The sequence below is a fragment of the Chiloscyllium punctatum genome, chromosome 33 (assembly GCF_047496795.1).
Source record: "Chiloscyllium punctatum isolate Juve2018m chromosome 33, sChiPun1.3, whole genome shotgun sequence".
NCBI classification, from domain to species: Eukaryota; Metazoa; Chordata; class Chondrichthyes; order Orectolobiformes; family Hemiscylliidae; genus Chiloscyllium; species Chiloscyllium punctatum.
The window spans coordinates 24,858,389-24,872,213 of NC_092771.1; the positions used below are offsets into that span (position 1 = coordinate 24,858,389).

At 47.4% G+C, this 13,825-nt stretch overlaps 1 protein-coding gene across 3 annotated transcripts in view; it reads right to left on the bottom strand.

Annotated features, from left to right (window-relative positions):
- alpk3a (alpha-kinase 3a) overlaps positions 1 to 13,825 on the bottom strand; it is a 102,186-nt gene that overhangs the window by 33,406 nt on the left and 54,955 nt on the right. The window lies entirely within an intron of this gene.

Genomic DNA, 13,825 nt, shown 5'->3' on the forward strand with positions numbered 1-13,825 from the left:
AATACACTCAGTGACTGAGCCTCTCAGCTCTCTGGGGTAGGGAACCCCACAGGTTAACTCAACAATGGCAGCACTTACACAATTCGTGGTAGGGCTTTGGGTAGTGTTGTAGAATCTAGGGGCTCAGGTACATAATTCTCTGACGTTTGTGTCACAGGTAGACAGGGGGGTTAAGAGGGCGTTTAGCACGCTTGCCTTCATTGCTCAGACCTTTTGAGTATCGGAGTTGGGACGTCATGTTGAGATTGTTCAGGGCGCTGGTGAGGCGTCCTCTGGAGTGGGTTAACCACGTGGCGACAACCAGGGCAAAGGTTCAGATGAGAGTGAATCTCCCTCAGGTGTCAGGTGCCACGTCGAACAGCACAGCCAACACAGCGTTTTCCCTCAGCCTGCTCTAAATACCAGCACCACTGCTCCTCAACCAAACTCAGCATCTGCCACACAAATGTTGTTACGTATCCAGCTCTGAGAAAATATGAGGATTACGCCTGGGATACTGAGGCTGGCACAGTCCAAGTGACTTCCTGTGCTAGCACACATCGAACTTCCTCATGTGGGCAGCACTACACTCTGTTCTGATATTTGATTAGATTCCCTACAGTGTGAAAACAGGCCCTTCAGCCCAACAAGTCCACACCGACCCTCCAAAGAGCAACCCACCCCTCCCTACATTTACCTCTGACTAATGCATCTAACACGATCAGCAATTTACCATGGCCAATTGACCTGACCTGCACATCTTTGGACTGTGGGACGAAACCCACGCAGACACAGGGAGAATGTGCAAACTCCACACAGACAGTTGCCCGAGGCAGGAGTTGAACCCAGGTCCCTGGTGCTGTGAGGCAGCAGTGCTAACCACTGAGCCTTCACCATAGTGCTGTTCCCAGGCAATCCCATGTTATAAGAAAATTGGGAATTAGCAGCACCATTTAAACTGATGGGGTTCGAATCAGGTTCTAGCCAATACTGGTAAGGCAGGTTCACGCTCTACAAATAACAGTCTTCAATCGCGTTACAGCCAATTTGCATTAAAGATAAATGTGTTATAGCAGAGTCGACTGTAATTAGTTAATGGAGAAAGTACCCTTATCTTACCATACCGCCCGACCGGGCTTGACATGGAGAATTTTTGATAGGGAAACCTGTTCAGGTTTCTGTTGCATCCGGCTCACTACTTGTCCGCGGAGATCGCCATATTGGATACAGGGCACCAGTATCTCAGACCACACTCCATGGGAGAAAGTGAGGACTGCAGATGCTGGAGATCAAGAGTCAAGAGTGCTGTGCTGGAAAAGCACAGCAGGTCAGGCAGCATCCGAGGAGCAGGAGAATAGACATTTCGGGCATAAGTTTCTCCTGCTCCTCGGATGCTGCCTGACCGGCTGAGCTTTTCCAGCACCACACTCTCGACTCACACTTCATGGGCACCAGCCACACACACCCCACATCCATGGATACTGGTACCTTTCTGTACTTTAGTGTGTCGGATGCTTACTAAGTAATGTTGAGTCAATGTTGGATTTGGTTTGCTTGTTACAGGATAAGACTGTGAAATCTGGTGTGATTAATTCTTTGTGACACTGGGAAAAATCAGTCCTCTTTTTAAATAAAAATTCATGGCCTCTGAGGGACGGGTAACGAGGTTAAGGAGGGGTGGGGTTAGATTCTTCCTTTGTTGGACACGGTACCTAATGTGACATGAATCTGTTCAGCACTGAGTGGGTCAAACCTGGAGCTGACACAGGTCTGCTGCAGAGACAGCATGGTGGCACAGTGGTTAGCACTGCTGCCTCACAGCACCAGAGACCCGGGTTCAATTCCCGCCTCAGGCGAGTGACTGTGTGGAGTTTGCACATTCTCCCCGTGTCTGCGTGGGTTACCTCCGGGTGCTCCGGTTTCCTCCCACAGTCCAAAGATGTGCAGGTCAGGTGAATTGGCAATGCTAAGTTGCCCGCAGTGTTAGGTAAGGGGTAGATGTAGATGTAGGGGTATGGGTGGGTTACGCTTCGGCGGGGCGGTGTGGACTTGTTGGGCCGAAGGGCCTGTTTCCACACTGTAAGTAATCTAATAAGACAATGCAAGTCAGGGATGCTGCTAGCATCCAGGTAGGCTCAGTGTGAGTGAGATCAAGCAAACGGCTTGAGGGCTGTAGTCCCTGAGCTGGATGTGTGCTCCTGAGCACACAGTCTCCATCACAACGGGAGTGTCCAGGACAGCCTGAGGGGTAGCACTGAAGTGAAGACGCCGGACTGTAACTGGATTGGAAAAGTGCACTGAGGTCTCTTAAAGGTTGTCCCAGTCAGGTGCCAGCGTCCATGGATGTGAGGTGTGTGTGCCTGGAGCCTATGGAGTGTGCTCTGAGATACTGGTGCCCTGTATCCAAGATGGCGGACAAGCAGTGAGCTGAATACAACAGCAGTCTGTTCCAGTTTCCACACCGAGAATTCTCCATGTCAAGCCCCGGTCGAGCCACTTGCTAAGAAAAGGAAGTTAAATATTAACGAGTTGAGTCGGGTCATCAACACACAGTAACCCCCATGACCTGGCAGCTGCCCAGTGAGAAACACCTCCACAAACATGAAAGATGCAGCAAGATGGCACTGAGCTCAAGATGGGCCACACCAGGAGTTCTTGTTTAATTATGCCACAAATCTCAGCGTAGCCCACATCCTGACCAACCCCCCAACCATCTCCCCGACTCCAACGATTCTCCGACACCACCCCGAGCAGCGCTGCAATGATTCCTGGCCAATATTTATCCCTCAACCAACACCACAAAGACAGATGGTCAGTCGGTTCTTGCCTCGCTGCCTGTGTCTGAATTGGCCGCTGTGTTTTATTCATGACGGCAAGGAATTCATCAGGACACTAAAGCTCTTTGAGGGTGGTTGTGAAAATGGCCAAACGAATGGAAGGATTTATTTTAAAAACTGTTTGGTTTAGGATGATGGCAGAATGATCCGATTGGGTGTGGAGAGGTTTCCTCAAACCCAAACTGACTGCAACTTTTGCCTGTCAGTAAACGAGCAGGAGGCTGGGAGAACACACCAAGCCAGGCAGCATCAGGAGGTGGAGAGGTCAACGTTTCAGGTGTAACCCTTCTTCAGGATTGGGGGGTGGGTGTGGGGGGAGTTGCAGATAAAACACGGAGGTGGTCGAAGTGGTGAGGTAGGGATAGGTGAACACAGTGAGGTAAAAACAATGACTGCAGATGCTGGAAACCAGATTCTGGATTAGTGGTGCTGGAAGAGCACAGCAGTTGAGGCAGTATCCAAGTAGCTTCGAAATCGACGTTTTGGGCAAAAGCCCTTCATCAGGAATAAAGGCAGTGAGCCTGAAGCGTGGAGAGATTAGCTAGAGGAGGGTGGGGGTGGGGAGAGAGTAGCATAGAGTACCTGGGAGTTGCAGTGGGAGAGAGGGCACAGCCTGATTGGTCAATGGGAGGGATGAATCCAGTTGGAAGCTGGAAGGAAGGGTTGATCAGAGGAATGGAAGGGAGTGGGAGGGGCTTGGAAGGGAGTAAGGGGATGGGAAGGGAGGCTATTGGAAATCGGAGAACTCAATGTTGACTCCTCCGGCCTGTGGGGGAAGTTAAGGTGTTGTTCCTCCAATTTGTGGTCTGATTTGCTGTGGTAATGGAGGAAGCCAATGATGTTCATGTTGGAAAGGATGTGGGAAGGGGAATTAAAATGGGTGATGACTGAGAGATCCGGTTCAGATCTGCAAGACCAGCTGAGATGCCCGGCGAAACATGCCCTGAGGTTACTTTGCCAGGGGCTCTCTCTGGGGCACTGCACTCGATGTCCAATCCTACTTTGAAGTCCAGGGGTAGCTCCTTCACGCCTCACTTTTGCAATTCGGCTCAAATCCACGTCTGGACTAAAGCAGCTGAGTGCTTTAAACTAAATGCAAACTGAGCGTCAGTCAATAGCTTACAGAATCACGGAACAGCACAGCCATTCAGCCAATCATCACTGTGCTAACTCATTGGAAAGACCAATGAATTAGTCTCAATCTTGTGCTCTCCCTACAGCCTGCCTTTTCCCTTAAAGCAAGCATCTACTTTCCTTTTGAAAGTTACCATTGAATCTGCTTCCTTTAGAATTTCAGCCAGATGGGTCCAGGTGGTAGGAAAGTGCATTGGTAGCACTGTAACACACTCCTTTCATCACTGAGCTGACAATGAGAGAAGGCTTACAGGATGTGAATTGATTTAAGTTGGATTTATTTGGCCTCAGTGCACAAAACATACCTGGCAATTTCCCCAATTGTTGGGTAGATGCCAGTATTGCAGCTGTCCTGAAACAGTTTACATTGGGAGGTGCAGATAGTGCTGGAGCACAAGTCTTCATTGCAACTACTGGAGTGTAGTTAGGACTTTGTCTATCTATAATATCAGAAGATATAGGAGCAGAAGTAGGCACACAGCCGCTTAGCAGAGAAACAGACCCTTCAGTCCAACTAGTCCACGCCATTCATGTTCCTAAACTAAACTAGTCCCACCCTCCTGCACTTGGCCCATTCCCGCTAAACATTTCCTATTCACGTACTCTACTCATCCAAATGTCTTTTAAACGTTGTAACTGTGTCCACATCCACCACTTCCTCTGGAAGTTCATATCCACACAGGAACCAATCTCTGTGTAAAAAAAGTTGCCCCTCTTGTCCTTTTCAAATCTTTCTCCCCTCACCTTAAACCTAAGCCCTCCAATTTTGAACTCTCCCACCCCAGGGAAAAGACTTTTGCCATTCACCTGACCCATGTCCCTCATGATTTTATAGACCTCTATAAGGTCACCCCTCAACCTCCTACCCTCTAGTGAAAACAGTCCCAGCCTATCCAGCCTCGCTTTATAACTCAAACCCTCCATTCCCGACAACATCTTGGTAAATCCTTTCTGAACATTCCTTATTTTAAGAACATCCTTCCTACAGCAGGGTGACCCCATCGAGTCTGTTCCACCATTCAATCATTAGATTAGATTAGATTACTTACAGTGTGGAAACAGGCCCTTCGGCCCAACAAGTCCACACCGACCCGCCGAAGTGCACCCACCCATACCCATTCCCCTACATTTAACACCATGGGCAATTTAGCGTGGCCAATTCACCTAACCTGCACATTTTTGGACTGTGGGAGGAAACCGGAGCACCCGGAGGAAACCCACGCAGAACGTGCAAACTCCACACAGTCAGTCGCCTGAGGCGGGAACTGAACCCGGGTCTCTGGCGCTGTGAGGCAGCAGTGCTAACCACTGTGCCACGGTGCCGCCCCTTTTTTTTTAACAGTAGTTTATTTACAGTTGGTAAACTTCATAATCAACCCAGGACAATTAACTGTTTCCACAGCAACAGTGCTTCACTCTAGATCACATACAAAAATAATTTTCTCCCTGCCATCAGTTCAGTCATGGCTGATGTGTTTCTCAATGCAGATCTCCTGCCTTCTCCCTGTAACCCTTCATCTCTTTACACTCCAGGCCATTCCTTGACAATCCAATGGAGCACATCAAATCGGCTGAAGGCTGGGACCGAGAGGCTGCAAGGGAAGGATCGTATATTCTACACTCGGAGCTAAGAGGCTTTCAAATCCTTGGAGCATATCATAACCTGGAGGAGAAAGTGAGGACTGCAGATACTGGAGATCAGAGCTGAAAATGTGTTGCTGGAAAAGCGCAGCAGGTCAGGCAGCATCCAAGGAGCAGGAGAATCGACGTTTCGGGCATCAGCCCTTCTTCAGGAATGAGGAAAGTGTGTCCAGCAGGCTAAGATAAAAGGTAGGGAGGAGGGACTTGGGGGAGGGGTGTTGGGAATGCGATAGGTGGAGGGAGGTCAAGGTGAGGGTGATAGGCCGGAGTGGGGGTGGGGGCGGAGAGGTCAGGAAGAAGATTGCAGGTTAGGAAGGCGGTGCTGAGTTCGAGGGATTTGACTGAGACAAGGTGGGGGGAGGGGAAATGAGGAAGACAAGATGGGGGGGAGGGGAACCTGGACTCTGCCATCTCTGGGGATGGGGGTGTGGATCGAGGTTCCTCCACGTGATGGGATGGGCCTGCAGCGTTTCGATTGGGTCTATTGGCTGTGGGATTGTTTAGCTCTAGGTGCATCATGCAGCTTCCTCTGTTTGGAATGCACATAATCCTACACTGTCACTTCACCAGGATGGGCCCTCATCATCAGATATGAATGGCCGACTGAAGCAGAGCGGTTTTCTATTCTGATAGTGATACAGGGATGGGAATACCCAAGGCCAGCCGGTTACAGATGGGACTCAGATACAATTCACCCGCTGCTTACACTATTCACCTGCGGTCGAGACCCGGTTTTGATCTGCCAGGTCTGTTCCGAATCTGTATCGTTGAGCATGGTGGTAGTGCCACACGACACAACGGAGGGTGTCTTCGATGTGATGACAGAAGTTGGTCTCCACAAGGATGAGGAAATGTGAAAGCTTTCCAAGGGGCCACTGCTTCCCAACCTTGCCCAGCTCTGTATCAGCTCCTCTCATCGTTCTGACCTGCCAGTGGCTAGGCTGGGAGTCTCCACTAGAGGGAGCTCCCCCTGGTGTTGGCACATGGTTAATAGAACATAGAAAAGTACAGCACAGAACAGGCCCTTCGGCCCACGATGTTGTGCCGAGGATTATTCCTAATCTAAAATAAAAGAACTTAACCTACGCACCCCTCAACTCACTGCTGTCCATATGTATGTCCAACAGTCGCTTAAATGTCCCCAATAACTCTGCTTCCACCACCACCGCTGGCCACGAATTCCATACATTCACAGCTCTCTGTGTAAAGAATCTACCTCTGACGTCCCCTCTATACCTTCCTCCTAATATCTTAAAACTATAACCCCTCATGCCAGCCAATCCTGCCCTGGGGAAAGGTCTCGGACTTCAGGGTTAATGGGGCTGGCGAATGCCTTCATTATGCTTAGATAATCGATGCATGATGTATTCAGGCTTAGATATCTTTAATCAAGACGTGCACCGCTGGTGTAGGTGGGACGTGAACCTGGAGCTCTTAGTTCAGAGGTAGGGGCACTACCACTGCACCAGAAGAGCCCTTTCAGCTTTATGCTTATCATACCCAGCCACTTCTACAAATGAGGGGCTTTTAACACTATCTCAGCGGGTTGTTAATTCTCCACTAAAATGCTGTGGGACTAGAGTGAAATATAGTGCTGGGTATTAAAACCATTTGGATTTTTTACAAGAATGCAACTGGTTTATGATGATTAATTGGCACTGACTTTTTTTTAATTTCCGGATCTATTTTCAGTCTTTTTTTGTGAAAACTGAATTAAAACTCAAGAGACTGCCCAGGGTCAGATGTGAACTCAGATTCTCGGAATAATTCATCCAAGCCTCAGAGGCATAGACCGTAGGGAAATAGTTGGTGATAGCTTGAAAAATTTCCTTATTACAGAGGAGGAAGTGCTCGAGTCTTGAAATGCATAAAGGCGGATAAATCCCCAGGACCTGATCAGGTGTACCCTAGAACTCTGTGGGAAGCCAGGGAAGTGATTGCTGGGCCTCTTGCTGAGATATTTGTATCATCGATAGTCACAGGTGAGGTGCTGGAAGACTGGAGGTTGGCAAACGTGGTGCCACTGTTTAAGAAGGGTGGTAAGGACAAGCCAGGGAACTATAGACCAGTGAGCCTGACCTCAGTGGTGGGCAAGTTGTTGGAGGGAATCCTGAGGGACAGGATGTACAAGTATTTGGAAAGGCAAGGACTGATTAGGGATAGTCACAATGGCTTTGTGCGTGGGAAATCATGTCTCACAAACTTGATTGAGTTTTTTGAAGAAGTAACAAAGAGAATTGATGAGGGCAGAGCAGTAGATGTGATCTATATGGACTTCAGTAAGGTGGTTGACAAGGTTCCCCATGGGAGACTGATTAGCAAGGTTAGATCTCATGGAATACAGGGAGAACTAGCCACTTGGATATAGAACTGGCTCAAAGGTAGAAGAGAGAAGTTGGTGGCGGAGGGTTGTTTTTCAGACTGGAGGCCTTTGACCAGTGGAGTGCCACAAGGATCGGTGCTGGGTCCTCTACTTTTCGTCATTTATATAAATGATTTGGATGTGCGCATAAGAGGAACAGTTATTAAGTTTGCATATGTCAGCAAAATTGGAGGTGTAGTGGACAGCGAGGGAGGTTACCTCAGATTATAATGGGATCTTGATCAGATGGGCAGAGGAGTGGCAGATAAAGTTTAATTTAGATAAATGCGAGGTGCTGAATTTTGGGAAAGCAAATCTTAGCAGGACTTATACACTTAATGGTAAGGTCCTAGAACAAAGAGACCTTGGAGTGCAGGTTCATAGCTCCTTGAAAGTGGAGTCTCAGGTAGATAGGATAGTGAAGAAGGCGTTTGGTATGCTTTCCTTTATTGGTCAGAATATTGAGTACAGGAGTTGGGAGGTCATGGTGCAGCTGTACAGGACATTGGTTAGGCCACTGTTGGAATATTGTGTGCAACCCTGGTCTCCTTCCTATTGGAAGGATGTTGTGAAACTTGAAAGGATTCAGAAAAGATTTACAAGGGTGTTGCCAGGGTTGGAGGATCTGAGCTACAGGGAGAGGCTGAACAGGCTGGGACTGTTTTCCCTGGAGCATCGGAGGTTGACGTGTGATGTTATAGGGTTTTATAAAATCATGAGGGGCATGGATAGGGTAAATAGGCAAAGTCTTTTCCCTGGGGTCAGGGATTCCAGAACTAGAGGGCATAGGTTTAGGGTGAGAGGGGAAAGATATAAAAGAGACCTAAGGGGCAACTTTTTCACGCAGAGGGTGGTACGTGTATGGAATGAGCTGCCAGAGGATGTGGTGGAGGCTGGTACAATTGCAACATTTAAGAGGCATTTGGATGGGTATATGAATAGGAAGGGTTTGGAGGGATATGGGCCGGGTGCTGTAGGTGGGACTAGATTGGGTTGGGATATCTGGTCAGCATGGACGGGTTGGACTGAAGGGTCTGTTTCCGTGCTGTACATCTCTATGACTCTATAAGTAAATTGTGATGAAGCTCACGCAGTGTCGATGTTCGGTCAGACCTCTGCATTGTCTTACCGAACATTTTATCAGTTACACAGCCAGAAAGCTGCTCTTAATTCCAACAGCATGTGCTGGAGAAACTCAGCCGATCTGACAGCCCCTGTGCAAAAAGGAAACCGAGTTAACGTTTTGAGTCCAGTTTGATGTTTCTTCAGAACAGAAGCTGAAACGTTGACTCTGATTCTCTCACCACTGATATCGCCAGACCTGCTGAGTTTCTCCACCACATTCTGCTTCTATTTCCAATTCCCGGCATTCTCCAGTAATATGCTTTTATTTGTGTGGCTTTTAACTATTTTGCCTCATTTCTCAATCCATGGATGTTGTGTTTTGACCGTGCAGAAAGCTTAAATAGTGTAAAAATAATATAAAGTTATCAACGTTTGTTAGGGAAATGTGGTCGACCATTCAGCACAGATGAATTAAAAGCATGATTTGGAGATGCCGGTGTTGGACTGGGGTGCACAAAGTTAAAAATCACACAACACCAGGTTATAGTCCGACAGGTTTAATTGGAAGCACTAGCTTTCGGAGCGCTGCTCCTTCATCAGGTAGTTAGGGTCATAGAGTCACGGAGATATACAGCATGAAAACAGACCCTTCGGTCCAACCTATCCATGCCGACCAGATATCCCAACCCAATCTTAGTCCCACCTGCCAGCACCCGGTCCATATCCCTCCAAACCCTTCCTATTCATATACCCATCTAAATGCCTCTGAAATGTTGCAATTGTACCAGCCTCCACCACATCCTCTGGCAGCTCATTCCATACTAAAAGCAGACAGACCTGCAATCTCTGGTCTAGGCAGTGGTACAGCCACGCCAAAGCTGAAACTTATGTTGCTTGAGTTTAGATTGGATAGCAGATAAGAAACACGAGTCACAGTTCAGAAATTAAAATACTGCATTCGCTAATTCTTGGTGAGATGAAACATTCCTGACATTTGGCCACTTGACCTCAATATTTGGATCTTGTCATTAGAATACATGCCTGCAGCTGGAACAATAAATCCCAAAGTGCTTACAAATGTCTATTCTTAGCTGCAGTTTAATTTTTCACCCTTCCTCTTGCGAGTTATTCTTATTTGAATGATTACGGTTGTTTGTCAAATGTCTGGAAAGACAACTGTTATCTCTCTATTATAGAAACCAGAGTCGCTTCTTGTGAAATTCCTTATTTAATACCAATGGATGGTAAGGCTGACAGGATCAGCTATCTTTGTGATACTTGATGAATGATTCCTCATTAGCTATCTGTGTTTGAAACTTCTCGTATTGTCATTGGGAAAGCACTCAGCATACCTGGTGACAGACAGATTGCAATGCTCGTGCTCTCTCTCTCTCTCTCTCTCACCCCCAGCCTCGGACCTTTCACCACAGGGAGGCGATAGCCTGGTATCGCTAGACTATTAATCCAGGAAACTTGGCTAATGTTCCGGGGCTTATGCTCGAAAGGTCGAATCTCCTGCTCCTCAGATGCTGCCTGACCTGCTGTGCTTTTACAGCCCCACACTCTCAACTCTGATCTACGGTCCTCACTTTCCCCTGATGCGTGACATGGTGACTCAGTGGTCAGCACTGCTGCTGCATAGCGCCAGGGACCCAGGTTCCATTCCAGCCTCGGGTGACTGACTGTGTGGAGTTTGCACATTCTCCCCGTGTCTGCGTGGGTTTGCTCCGGTTTCCTCCCACAGTCCAAAGGTGCGCAGGTCAGGGTGAAATAGCCACGCTAAATTGCCCATAGTGTCCAGGGATGTGTAGGTTATATGCATTAGTCAGGGGAAAATATAGGGGAATGGGTCTGGGTGGGTCACTCTTCGAAGAGCCGGTGTGGACTTATTGGGCCGAAGGGCCTGTTTCCATACTGTAGGGATTCTATAAGCTAATGTTCTGGGGAACCTGTGTTCAAATCCTGCCATGGCAGAATTGGAATTCAATTTTAAAAATTCTGGAATTAAGAATCCACTGATAACCATGAATCCATTGTTGGAAAAATCCAGCTGATCCACTATGACCTTCCTTTACAGAAGGAGATCTGCCATCCTTACCTGGTCTGGCCTACATGTGACTCCAGACCCACAGAAATGGGGTTGACTCTCAAGTTCTCTGGGCAATTAGCGATGGGCAATAAATGCCAGTCTTGCCAATGGCACCCTCATCCCATGAGTGATTAAGGAGTAAAAGAACATTAAACACTGTCAAAGCTCTGCTGTCCCTTCTCACACCAGGTTCCAGCCACTCCTGTGCTCACTGACCTACAACGGTGTCTGGTCCAGTAACAGTTCATTTTAAAACTCTCATCCTTGTTTTAGAAATCCCTTCCCACATACCTCCCTACCATAATCACCTCCATAGCCCCACATCCTTCCAAGACATTCTGGGGTCCTTCAGTCCCACTTTAGTGTCTGTTTAATGAATTGTAAACTTTCTTAATGCCTTTGTGTAAGGTTATGAAGGACTGTGTGCTGGCTATTAATTTTGCTTTAGTCATTCGTGGGATGTGGGCATTTATTGCCCGTCCCTAGTCACCCCTTGAGAAGGTGAGGGTGACCTGCCATCTTGAACCGCTGCAGTCCACCTGCTGTGGGTAGACCCACAAAGCTATTCGGGAGGGAATTCCAGGAATTTTGACCCAGCGACAGTGAAAGAACGGCCATATATTTCCAAGGTCCGATGGTGAGTAGTTTGGAGGGGAACTGGAAAGTGGTGATGTTCCCGTGTATCTGCTGCCCTTGTACATTCGAGATGGAAGTGGTTGTGGGTTTGGTAGATGCTGTCTGAGGATCTTTGGTGAATTATCTGAACATGGCACAGGAGGTCAGAGTCCTGTATCTCCCCTTCCAATTCCATTATGATTTTGCTCCCTTTCCCTCCCAATCTCCCCCTCACCTTTGACGGTCTGCATTGTTCTTAGTGGACAGTGCATATAAATTAATTATTAGAAAAACACGTATAATTGGTGGTTAACAGATAAGTAGAAAAAACACAGATAATTTGGTAATGTGGAATAAAAATGTTCAGTTGTACATAAGCTGCATGGTAGCACAGTGGTTAGCACTGCTGCCTCACAGCACCAGAGATCCGGGTTCAATTCCCGCCTCAGGTGACTCTGTGTGTGGAGTTTGCACGTTCTCCCTGTGTCTGCGTGGGTTTCCTCCGGGTGCTCCGGTTTCCTCCCACACTCCAAAGGTGTGCAGGTCAGGTGAATTGGCCATGCTAAATTGCCCGTAGTGTTAGGTAAGGGGTAGATGTAGGGGTATGGGTTGCGCTTCGGCGGGTGCGGTGTGGACTTGTTGGGCCGAAGGGCCTGTTTCAACACTGTAAGTAATCTAATCTAATAACCGCCCTCTGATATGAAAATGAATTATATATCGGATAGCTCATGTGAAGCAGTCCCTATCTCTGTGTCAGAAGGCTTGGATTCAAATTCCATCTGCTCCAGAGGTGTATAACAGGTTGATTAGTAAATATCTATATGGTGGGCACCATGTGACACTGGGTACAATGTGAGGGAGTTAAGACTGAGCAAGTCGATAAACTCTCTACATGTAGTTTGATTTCAAACTCTCTGACCAGTATGGAATCTGTTAACAGTGGCAGCAGCAAATGTTTGCCTGAAGATGGAGGGAGGGAACTGAGATTCCTTTTACACAGAAGATTGTAACTGGAGTTACTGTGCAGAGGAACGGCTGAATTTGAGTGCAACGTGTTAGTTTATGATTTCCCGCCAGTATTTTACGAAGCTGAACATCACGCAGTGAATGGATAAGAGAGGTTGACTTGTGGGTATGGGTAACAACTTTACCAAGAAGACAGTGAGGGGTGACCTTGGCACTGCTATTTCCTATGAGAAGTAAGATCAGAGTCAAGTATTATTGGAACTAGAGGCTCAGCAATTGAGAACTTGAAAAAGATTTGAAAATGCTGATAAATTTTACAGACAAAATTTATAAGAAAAATGATCTATATGAGGCACAGTCAGGCTTCAATAAGTATAGAAAGCAGGATGGGTTTTCTATAGAGGAATACATAATGGAATTTAACACATTATGTTATGATATTCGTCCATGTGGACTGTCAAATTTCATCGGATTGATACACTTGGGTGTTGGAACATAGGCATGTTAGCAATGTTTTAAGGCATATTTTGATAAGACACAAGAACATGAAGCAACAGAGTCACAGAGTCATAGAGATGTACAGCACGGAAACAGACTCTTCGGTCCAACCCGTCCATGCCAACCAGATATCCCAACCCAATCTAGTCCCACCTGCCAGCACCCGGCCCATATCCCTCCAAACCCTTCCTATTCATATACCCATCCAAATGCCTCTTAAATGTTGCAATTGTACCAGCCTCCACCACATCCTCTGGCAGCTCATTCCATACACGTACCACCCTCTGCGTGAAAAAGTTGCCCCTTAGGTCTCTTTTATATCTTTCCCCTCTCACCCTAAACCTATGCCCTCTAGTTCTGGACTCCCCGACCCCAGGGAAAAGACTTTGCCTATTTATCCTATCCGTGCCCCTCATAATTTTATAAACCTCTATAAGGTCACCCCTCAGCCTCTGACTCTCCAGGGAAAACAGCCCCAGCCTGTTCAGCCTCTCCCTACAGCTCAAATCCTCCAACCCTGGCAACATCCTTGTAAATCTTTTCTGAACCCTTTTACGTTTCACAACATCTTTCCAATAGGAAGGAGTCCAGATTTGCATGCAATATTCCAACAGTGGCCTAACCAATGTTCTGTACAGC